The sequence below is a fragment of the Equus przewalskii genome, chromosome 5 (assembly GCF_037783145.1).
Source record: "Equus przewalskii isolate Varuska chromosome 5, EquPr2, whole genome shotgun sequence".
In the NCBI taxonomy this organism is placed as follows: Eukaryota; Metazoa; Chordata; class Mammalia; order Perissodactyla; family Equidae; genus Equus; species Equus przewalskii.
The window spans coordinates 31773794-31785824 of NC_091835.1; the positions used below are offsets into that span (position 1 = coordinate 31773794).

The 12031-nt window shown below is 35.9% G+C and overlaps 1 protein-coding gene across 7 annotated transcripts in view; it reads right to left on the reverse strand.

Moving 5' to 3' along the window:
* LOC103561226 (uncharacterized) overlaps window positions 1–12031 on the reverse strand; it is a 47180-nt gene that overhangs the window by 28057 nt on the left and 7092 nt on the right. The gene's annotated exons all lie outside the window — the stretch shown is intronic.

Consider the following 12031-nt stretch of genomic DNA (forward strand, 5'->3'; position numbering starts at 1 on the left):
CAAAGATGCATTGCTACGTGTCAGTCTACAGCAATCAATCTGACAATGGTGCAGCCAAACAAACAGCGATTTATAATTGAAAAGGGGAAAAGCAGCAGATGAAAAATCCACAACCAAATCAAGAGAATACTGACGCTACACTAATAACAAAAAACACTCTTCCTGAAGATATGAGGAGTTCTCCTGGGAGCTCTGCAAGTCCTCCTTGCAGCCAAACTCTGATGAAATACCCCAGTGCTAAGACTGTGGTCTCTAAATACCATTTTTCAATAAGAGGAATCAGAACTCCTTGTAAAAACAGTTGATTCCAGGACTGAGACAGAAAATATACAAGATATTGTATTGAAGAGCAAGGAAGCTATTGAAGACTATTGGAGTCATGTAGAGGGATTCAGGAGCCAATCTGAAGAGGCCCCCTTTGACCAAAGATGGAAGAATTTAAGCATAAATAAGAATAATAGTTGTAATTGATTAAAACACATAAAACATTTTAAAATTCATTTTAAATTCAAGGATACTAGAGAAATAACATCACTGGTCACTTTTGGAGAATACTAGGAAACAATTAATTACTTTGTAAACTGTTAAAGGGAAAGGATCCAGCATTTATCTTGTCTTTTCTATATGAAAAGCTATTCCTCAAGGTAATCACATAGTCTTTAAAGGTGGTTTCTCTTTATATTAGAATTCCAGCTAAAAATGAATGAGGAATGATAGAATTGCATCATCCTTTTGCAAAAATAAATAGAAGTATATTCATTCAATGGAATATTACATAGCAATAAAAAAGAATAATGTAGTGCTACACGTAACAACATGGATGAATCTCACAAACACAATGTTGAAGTGAAATAATACAGACACAAAAAAGTGCATATTATACAACTTCATTTATGCGAAACTCAAGAACAAGCTACACTAATACATGGTGCTAGAAGTCAACATAGTGGCTATCACTGGTGTGGGTTATTCACTGGGAGAGGGAACACGGGGAACCTTTTGGGGTATTGGAAATGTTCTATATTCTGTTCTGACTGGTATTTACACAGATGTATACACACGTAAAAATGTGTCTAAGTGTACACTTAAGATTTGCATACTTTATTGTAGCAAGTGATATCCAATAACAAGGTCTTAAAAAAAAGAGTATCACCAATTTTTAACCACTAATGAATTAATGAATCTAAGTAGTGATCATCAAAAGCTGTAAATGCCTCAAAAAGAGAGACAACCAGCATTATGTGCCTCTTGGTGGAAGAAGACAAGACTACTTATGAAGTAATCCTTGCCAAAAATTGCTCAGACTCGTGATCAAGGCTCTAGATCTAACAATTAATTTATAGGAAGGATTTGAACAGAGGAACTTGTTAAGTCACCCCAAAGGATGTAATCAGCACAAACCAGAATGTGGAAAATTTACAGAACAAATGACTTGGTTTCTTCAACAAATAAATTTTAAGGAAAAAAACAATGGAAGGAGAATCTATAGATTAAGAGACTTAAGAGACAAACTAACCAATTGGAATGTCTGAATATTTAATGATATTTAAACAATGAAATTAATGTTAATTTTTAAATGTAATAATGATAGCACAGTTATATATTTTTTTAAAAGAATACTTATCTCTTAGAGAAACATACTGAAATATTTATGGATAAAATGGTATGGAATTTGTTTCAAAATAATATAGAGGGGAGGAGGTTGGGGAGTGTATAGGGTATAGATAAAACAAGAGTGGTCATGACTAATCATTGGAGCTGGGTAATGGTACAAGGGATCATTGTGCTATTCTCCCTACTTTTGTAGATGCTTGAGATTTTCTATAATAAAAAATTAAGAAAACTAGAATGGAAATTGGGAACAAAAAAAGTAGGGGTCTTGGTTCTGGGTAAGATGAAATAAGCACCACCCACCCTGTCTCTCTCAGTTAATGCATCTATAAAAACTAGACAGAGAGAGGGAACGTCAGCATCATGGCAGAGTGAGCTCTTCCTTTAGATTCTGCCCCCTAAGACACAATGAAAAGGACATTCATAAACCAACAGAGGACATTCACACAACGCAAAAGACGTCTGAGAGATCCACACAGTCATACATCTGAAGGTGGAGGTGCCAGAACCCCTGAGAGGAAGTGGAAAGAGGTAAGGGAATATTCTCTCCCTCCCAAACAGCAGCGACTCAGGGGGCAGGACCAGGTGCAGCTCTGAGAGGAGAGGGGGAAGGGTCAATGCTCCACAGGAACACCTTTGCTCTCCCAGTTCCCTCATAGCCTATGGGAAAGCCCCACACAGAGATGGCTAAGCTATTGAGGGGGTGTGTCTCCATCAAGCCAGCACACCAGGAGAGCAGACAGTGAGAGCAGAGCAAGAAAGCCCCTGGGATCGTGCATGTGAAAGAAAGTGCCCCTCCCCCTGCCTAGCACTCCAGCTCAACCAGTTGGCCAGAGCACCTGTTCATAGGTTAGAAAAACAGGAGCTGTGAGCGAGCTAGCTGGCAATCGCAGGCAAGCCCTGTCAGCATAGATTCTAAGGACAGGCACAGATGCCAGGAATCGCAGGGGGCTCAGATTACACAGCTCCTGAACCTCCCAACCCCAAATGGAGGCAGTTGGAATCTGTGACCAGATACTATCACTACGCAAAGGCATAAATACACACCATCAAACAGTATGAAGAAATATATTAATACTCCGAACCAGAAAGAAAAGGACAAGCGCCCAGAAATCAATCCTGAAGGCACAGAAATTTACAATCTAAATGACAGAGAATTCAAAATAGCTATCATAAAAAATCTCAATGAGTTACAAGAAAAGACAGACAGTTCAATGAAATCTGGAACAAATTAATGAACAGAGGGAATTCTTCACAAAAGAGATTGAAACTGTAAAGAAAAACCAATCAGAAATGTTGGAGACAAAAAACACAATGGATGAGATAAAGAAAAATCTGGACTTCCTGAATAACAAAGCTGATATTATGGAGGAGAGAATTAGCAGTCTGGAGGACAGAAATACAGAAATGCTTCAGATGGAGGAGTAGAGAGAACTAAGACTAACAGGAAATGAAGAAATTCTCTGAGAAATATCCAACTCAATTAGGAAATGCAGCTATAGGTATTCCAGAGGGAGAAGTGAGGGAGAATGGAGCAGAAAGCTGTTCAAAGAAATGATAGCTGAGAATTTCCCACACCTGGGGAAGGAGTTGGAAATACAAGTAAAAGAAGCTAATAGAACTTCTAAATATATCAACATAAAAAGACCTTCTCTGAAGCATATAGTAGTAAACTAGCAAAAGTCAATGACAAAGAAAAAATATTAAGGGCAGCAAGATAGAAGAAAATAATTTACAAAGGAACTCCTATCAGGATTTCAGTGGATTTCTCAGCAGAAAACTTACAGGCTAGGAGAGAGTGGAATGATATATTCAAAATTCTGAAAGACAAAAACTTTCAGCCAAGAATACTCTATCCAGCAAAAATATCCTTCTGATATGGTGGAGAAACAAAAACTTTCCCAGATAAACAAAAGCTAAGGGAATTCATTGACACAAGACCCCACCTACAAGAAATGATCAAGAAGGCCCTCATACCTGAAAAAAAAAAAAAAAAGGTTTACAAAGCCTTGAGCAAGGAGATAGATAGGCAGGCAAAATCAGAAAATTGCAGCTCTCTATCAGAACAGGTTAGCAAATACTTAATTATAACCTTAAAGATAAAGAGAAGGAAACATCAAAAATAAATATAATCTCATCATTTTAACAACAAACCCACAATACAAGATGGAATAAGTTCTAACAACAATAACTTAGAAGGGGAGGAGAAAAGAGCTGGAATCAGCTTAGACTAAGGAAATAAGAGGCTATCAGAAAATGGAGTATCTCATTTATGAGATTTTTTTTTATACAAACCTCATGGTAACCTCTAAACAAATAATCAGAACAGAGACACAAATGATAAATAATGAGAAAAACATCATAGTGAACTACCAAACTGAATTTGTAGTCCAAAATACACTGGCCAAGAAACAAGGTAAATACAGAACAACTGGAAAATGAGCAATAAAATGGCAGCATTAAGCCCTCATATATCAATAATCACTCTAAATATAAATGGATTGAATCCTCCAATAAAAAGCCACAGAGTGGAGGGATGGATTAAAATCAAGACCCAACAATATGCTGCCTCCAGGAAACACAGCTCTAAAGACAAACATAGGCTCGGAGTGAAGGGGTGGAAGATGATACTCCAAGTTAATGGCAAACAAAAGAAAGCAGGTGCTGCCATACTTATATCAGACAAAGTAGACTTCAAGATAAAACAGGTATGAGAGACAAAGAGGGGCAGTATTTAATGATAAAAGGGACACTCCACCAAGTGGACATAACACTTATAAATATATATGCACCCAACACAGGAGCACCAAAGTACATAAAGCAACTACTAATAAACCTAATAGGGGGTATTAACAAGAACACAATAATAGTAGGGGACCTTAACACCCCACTTAAATCAACGGATAGATCATCCAGACAGAAAGTCAACAAGGAAATAGTAGATTTATATGAAAAACTAGACCAGATGGACTTAATAGATATATGTAGAACACTCCATTCAAAAACAGCAGATTACACATGCTTCTCAAGTGCACGTGGAACATTCTCAAGGATAGAACATATGTTGGGAAATCTCAATAAATTTAAAAGACTGAAATCATATCAAGCATCTTTTCTGACCACAATGCTATGAAACTAGAAGTCAACAACAAGAAAAAAGCTGGGAAAGTCACAAATATGTGGAGACTAAACAACAGGCTACTGAAAAACCAATAGATCATTGAAGAAATTAAAGGAGAAATCAAAAAAATATCTGGAGAGAAATGAAAATACATGATACCACTAGTATGGGATGCAGCAAAAGCTGTCCTAAGAGGGAAATTCATAGCAATAAAGGCCCATCTTAACAAACAAGAACAATCTCAAATAAGCAATATTAAACTACACCTAACAGAACTAGAAGAGGAAGAACAAACAAAGCCCAAAGTCAGTAGGAGGGAAATATTAAAAACTAGAGCAGAACTAAATGAAATTGAAACAACAAAAAAACACAACAGTAGAAAGGATCAAAGAAACAAGGAGCTGGTTCTTTTAGAAGATAAGCAACATTGACAAATCCTTAGCTATACTCATTAAGAAAAAAAGAGAGAAGGCTCAAATAAATGAAATATAAAATGAAAGAGGAGAAATTACAACAGATACCCCAGAAATACAAATCATTGTAAGAGAATACTATGAAAAACTATACGCCAACAAATTGGACAATCTGGAAGAAATGGATAAATTCTTAGACTCATATAACTTCCCAAAATTGAATCAGAAGAAATAGAGAATCTGAATAGACCAATCACTAGTAAAGAGATTGAAACAATAATCAAAAACCTCCCAAAAAATAAAAGTCCAGGACTAGATGGCTTCTCAGGAGAATTATACAAACATTCGAAGAAGATTTAATACCTATTCTTCTCAACTATTACAAGCAGTTGAAGAAGACGGAACACTTCCTACCACATTTTACAAGGCCAACATCACCCTGATCCCAAAGCCAGACAAGGAGAACAAAAAAAGGAAAATTACAGGCCAATATCGCTGATGAACATAGACGCAAAAATCCTCAACAAAATATTGGCAAACTGAATACAGCAATACATGAATAAGATCATACACCATGATCAAGTGGGATTTATACTGGGGATGCAGGGATGGTTCAACATGCACAAATCAATCAATGTTATACACCACATTAACAAAATGAGGAATAAAAACCACACAATCATCTCAATAAATGCAGAGAGAGCATTTGACAAGATCCAACATCCATCTATGATAAAAACTCTCAATAAAATGCATATAGAAGGAAAGTACTGCAACCTAATAAAGGCCATATATGACAAACCCACTGCCAACATCATACTTAATGGTGAAAACCTGAAAGCCACCCCTCTGAAAACAGGAACAAGGCAAGGGTACCCACTCTTGCCACTCTTATTCAACATAGTACTGGAGGTTTTGGCCAGAGCAATTAGGCAAGAGAAAGAAATAAAAGGAATCCAAATAGGCAATGAAGAAGTGAAACTCTCACTGTTTCAGATGACATGATTTTATTATGTAGAAAACCCTAAAGAATCCATTGGAAAACTACTAGAAATAATCAACAACTACAGCAAAATTGCAGGGTACAAAATCAACTTACAAAAATCAGTCGCATTTCTGTACTCTCATAATGAACTAAAAGAAAGGGAACTCAAGACTACAATCCCATTTACAATTGCAACAAAAAGAATAAAATATCTAGGAATAAATTTAACCAAGGAGGTGAAAGACCTATACAATGAAAACTATAAGACATTATTGAAAGAAATTGATGATGACATAAAGAAATGGACAGATATTCCATGCATATGGATTGGAAGAATAAATATAGCTAAAATGTCCATACTACCTAAAGCAATCTATAGATTCAATGCAATCCCAATTAGACTCTCAATGACATTCTTCACAGAAATAGAGCAAGAATCCTAAAATTCATATGGGGCAACAAAAGAACCAAATAGTTAAAGCAATCCTGAGAAAAAAGAACAAAGCAAGAGCCACCACAATGCTGGACTTGAAAATATACTACAAAGCTATGGTAATCAAAACAGCATGGTAATGGCACAAAAACAGACACATAGATCAATGAAACAGAATTGAAGGCCCAGAAATAAACCCACACATCTACGAACAGCTGATCTTTGACAAAGGAGCTAAGAACATACAATGAAGTAAGGAAGATCTCTTCAATAAATGGTGTTGGGAAAACTGGACAGCCACATACAAAAGAGTGAAAATAGACCACTATCTTTCACCATACACAAAAATTAGCTGAAAATGGATCAAAGACTTGAAGGTAAGACCTGAAACCATAAAACTCCTAGAAGAAAACATAGACAGTATACTCTTTGACATGGGTCTTAGAATAATCTTTCTGAATAACATGTCTACTCAGACATGAAAAAATTAAAAAGAAAGGACATATAATAAAGGATATACAATAAAAAAGAAAAAATAAACAAGTGGGACTTCATCAGGCTAAAGAGCTTCTGCAAGGCAAAGGAAACCAGGAACAAAATGAAAAGACAACCCACAAACTGGGAGGAAATATTTGCAAATCATATATCCAACCAGGGGTTACTCTCCAAAATATATAAATAACTCACACAACACAACAATAAAAAGCAAACAGTCAAAAAAAATGGGCAGAGGAACGGAACAGACATTTTTCTACAGAAGATATACAGATGGCCAATAGGCACATGAAAAGATGTCCAACATCACTAACCATCAGAGAAATGCAAATCAAAACTACACTAAGATATCACCTTGCACCCAATAGAACGGCTGTAATCACCAAGGCAAAAAATAACAAATGTTGGAGAGGACGTGGAGAAAAGGGAACCCTCATACACTGCTGGTGGGAATGCAAATTAGTGCAGCCACTATGGAAAACAGTATGGAGATTTCTCAAAAAATTAAAAATAGCAATATCATATGACCCAGCTATCCCACTACTGGATATTTATCCAAATAACTTGAAATCAACAATTCAAAGAGACTTATGCACCCCTGTGTTCATTGCAGCATTATTCACAATAGCTAAGACATGGAAGCAACCCAAGTGACCATTAACTGATGACTGGATAAAGAAGATGTGGTGTATACACACACACACACACACACACACACACACACACACACACAACAATGGAATACTACTCAGCCATAAAAAAGACAAAATTGTCCCATTTGCAACAACATGGATGCACCTTGAGGGTATTATGTTAAGCAAACTAAGCCAGACAGAGAAAGACAAACACTGCATAATTTCTCTCATATGTGGAAGATCAACTAACATACAGATGAAGAGAACAGTTTGGTGGTTACCAGAGGGGAAGGGGATTGGTGAGTGGGCAAAAGGGGTAAAGAGGCACATACATATGGTGACCGACTAATAATAACATACAATTGAAATTTCACAATCTTATAAACTATTATGATCTCAATAAAATAAAAATTTTTTAAAAACTGGATGGAATACATGGAGCAGCCATTTGAGGACTCCAAAATGATAGTAGCAGGTGTATTAGGGAAGAAGACCAGAATTCAAAGCAACACTGAATCAGTGGAGAGTTTACCATTTTTTCCCTCGAGTTTCTTCTGGCTTGAACTCAATACAGTCCAAAACCTGGGTACCAGGTTGCAAAGAGAAAAGCTCCCAGAGAAGTGCTCTAATTCTAGCTCAAGGAGCAGGAAAGGGAACTTCTAATCCTCAGCGTGGGGGAATCCTCCATTTTTCTGTTTGCTCTTTCTTCCCCCTTTCCCCAATTGTCTCATGCCCCAGCCCCTAAGCAAACTTGTGACAGCAATGGTGGCAAGAGGAAGCTGCAGGAGCCAAACCTCTGAGAGAGGGGAACTTTATGCTGATCAGAGGACCTGTGGTCCCAAAAGTGTGAGGTGAACTCCAGACGTTTTCTTTATTCTCTGTCCCCCCATTGCTTGGCCCCAGATGCAGATACAGTGGTGGAAATGCTTGAGAGGGCAGGGTCACTAAAGCCTCAGATTTCTGGCTGGAGGACCAAAAAGGGGAGCCCTATAGAGGCAGAAAATATTAGGGAGACTGCAGAGAGGGAAGAGTTTGGAAAATAAACACCTTAAAGTTGTTTATGAACTCATGGGCTCACCATCAAGGTTCATATGTACAAATCTAATCCTAAAAACATACAGACTTTGAGAACTGAACTACAGGAGTAGTTTACCACCCTAGTCCCAAAGTGGGACACATACGTGTGGTACATATTTGGGACACATCTGACTAGTACTGCAAAGACCTTGAAAAATGAACTGATACTGGAACTACAACCCACAGAACGCTGATCAGACATTGTGGCTTGATCTGAACTGCATCAGCTGCCTGCTAAAATGAAAATATCAACATGTTCTGTATATTTAGATAAGACCCAGAATCTCATAATATTCATAATGTCCAGGATACAATCCAAAATTTACTCCACATATAAAGAACAAGGAAAATCTCAACTCACATGAGAAAGTCTCAGCAAAGAAACAGAAGATACAAAGGAAAAATAAAAGAAAATTTTAGAACTGAAAAGTACTGTAACTGAAATTAAAATTTCACTGGGTAGGCTTAATAGAAAAACGGCAATGTCAGGGGAAAGAGTTGGTGAACTTGAAGATAGCCCAGTAAAAATCATCCAGGCTGAACAAGAAAAAGGGAAAAAATATTGAAAATAAACAGAATCTCAGGAACCTGTGGGATAATACCAAAATGTCCAATATTCATGTCATTGGCATCCCAGGAGGAAATTGGAAAGTGCAGTACTGAAAAAAAATGGAATAAATGATGGTTGCAAACTTCCCAAATTTGGTGAAAGACATAATTTTAGAGATTCAAGAAGCTCAGTGAATCCCAAACAGGCTAAATCCTAAGAAATCCATATGCAGACACATCATAACAAAATTTCTGAAAGCTAAAGACAGAGAAAAAAATCTTGAAGGCAACTAGAGAGAAATGAGACATTACCTGTAGGAAAACAATTATTTGAACGCCTGTGTATTTCTCATCAGAAATAAAGAAGTAGAATAATATTTTTAAGTGCTGAAATTGAAATACTGTTAACCCAGAATTCTATGTCCAGTGGGAAAAAACTCTTCAGAAATGAAGGTGAAATAAAGACATTATCAAGTGAAGGAAAACTAAGAGAATTCATTGCCAACAGACTTGTTCTAAAAGAATTGTTAAAGGAAGAGAAATGATAACAAAAGGAAACTTGGGACATCAGGATTGAACAGAAAAGATAAATATCTGGGTAAATAGAATAGACTATTCTTTTATCGAGATCTGTAAAATATGTTGAATATCTCAAAGCGCATATTCTAAAATTGTCTGATGGGGTTTTAATGTATGTAATTGTAATATGTAAGACAACTACAGCATAAAGAAGGGAGAGAATCAAGGGGTCTACATGGTGATAAAGTTTCTACGTTCCTCTTGAAGTGGTGCAATATCAATTCTAAACAGGCTGTGAAAAGATAAGCATGTATATTGTAATCCCCAGAGGAACTGCTATAAAAACTACACAGAGAGACATCATCAAAGCAGAACAGATAAACTAACACATAATACTAATAATGTGAAAATAGCCCAAAGAAAGTAAGAAAGAGGAAACGGAGGAATAAAAATCAGAGGGAACCAGTAGGACACGAGCAATGAAGTGAGAAGCCTAAAACCATACCAATAATTGCATTAAATGTGAATAGTCTAAACACACCAATTAAAAGACACAGTGTCAGAAAGAAATTTTTCAAATGAGCCTACTGAATGGATTTTTTAAATGGCCAACTGTATGCTATCTACAAGAAACTCACTTCAAATATAATAATATTGGTGTATTAAAAGTAAAAGGATGCATAAAGACATATCATGCAAACACCAATAAAAAGAAAAGAAGGGTGGCTATATTAATAACAGAAAAAGAAGACTTCAGAGCAAAGACAATTATCCGAAATAAAGAGGATTTTTCATAATGATAAAAAGAAAAATTACGAGGAAGATATAAAAATCCTAATTGTATATGCACTTAACAACAGAGCTTCAAAATATATGAAGCTAAAACTGACAGAAGTGAAAGGAAAAATAGGCAAATCTTCAGTATATTTGGAGATTTCAATATTCTTCTCTCAGGAGTGGATACAACTAGTAAATAGAAAATCAGCAAGGATATAGCAGAACTGAACAATTGACATCAATTGGCATTTTAGCACACTCCATCCAACGAAAGCAAATAGGCAATATCTTGTTTCATAAAATAAAACCTTAAATTTTTAAAAATGGAAATCATAAGTATGTTCTCTGACCATAATGGAATTAGACTAGAAATCAATAACTGAAAAATAACAGAAAATTCTACAAACATCTGGAAATTAAACAACACACTTCTAAATAATCTATTGGCCAAAGAGGAACTCTCAAGAGAAATTATACAATATTTTGAACTGAATGATAATGAAAATACAACATATTGTAAGGTATGGGATGCAACTAAAGAAGTGCTTAGAGGAAAATTTATAGCACTAAATGTTTATATTAGAAAAGGAGAAAGTCTCAAATCAATAATCCGTTTCCACCTTAAAAAACAAACTAGAGGGGCCAGCCTGGTGGTGCAGTGATTAAGTTCACATGTTCCACTTCATTGGCCTGGGGTTCACTGGTTTGGATCCCAGGTGCGGACCTACACACTGCTTGTCAAGCCATGCTGTGACAGGCATCCCACATATAAAGTAGAGGAAGACGGGCATGGATGTTAGCTCAGGGCCAGTCTTCCTCAGCAAAAAGAGAAGGATTGGTGGCAGATGTTGGCTCAGGGCTAATCTTCCTCAAACAAAAGCAAAAAAACAGAAAGCAAAACAGAAAAAAACAAACTAGAAAAAGTAAAATAAACCCAAAGCAAGCAGAAGGAAGAAAATACTACAGATAATAGAAAAAATCAATAAAATTGAAAACAAAAACATAGAGAAAAATATGAAAAGAATAAACAGAGAAAAAATGAAACAAAAATTTGGTTCTTTGAAAGATCAATAAAATCAATAAAAACCTCTAGTTTTTGACAAAGAAAAAAGAGAAAAGATACAAGACTGAAAAAGAGTTTATGCAAACATTAAAAGCATAATAAGGGAATACTACAAACAACTCCTAACTCACATAAATTCAACAATTTAGATGAAATGGAAACAGACCAATTTTTCAAAAACCAAAACTCACCTAGGATGAAATAGATAGCCTGAATAGTCTTATAACTATTTTTTAATTGAATGTATAGATAAAAAACCTTCCAAAAAAAGAAATTTCCAGGTCAAGATGGTTTCAATGATGAATTCTAGTAAACATTTAAAGAAGAAATAACATCAATTTTACTCACTCTCT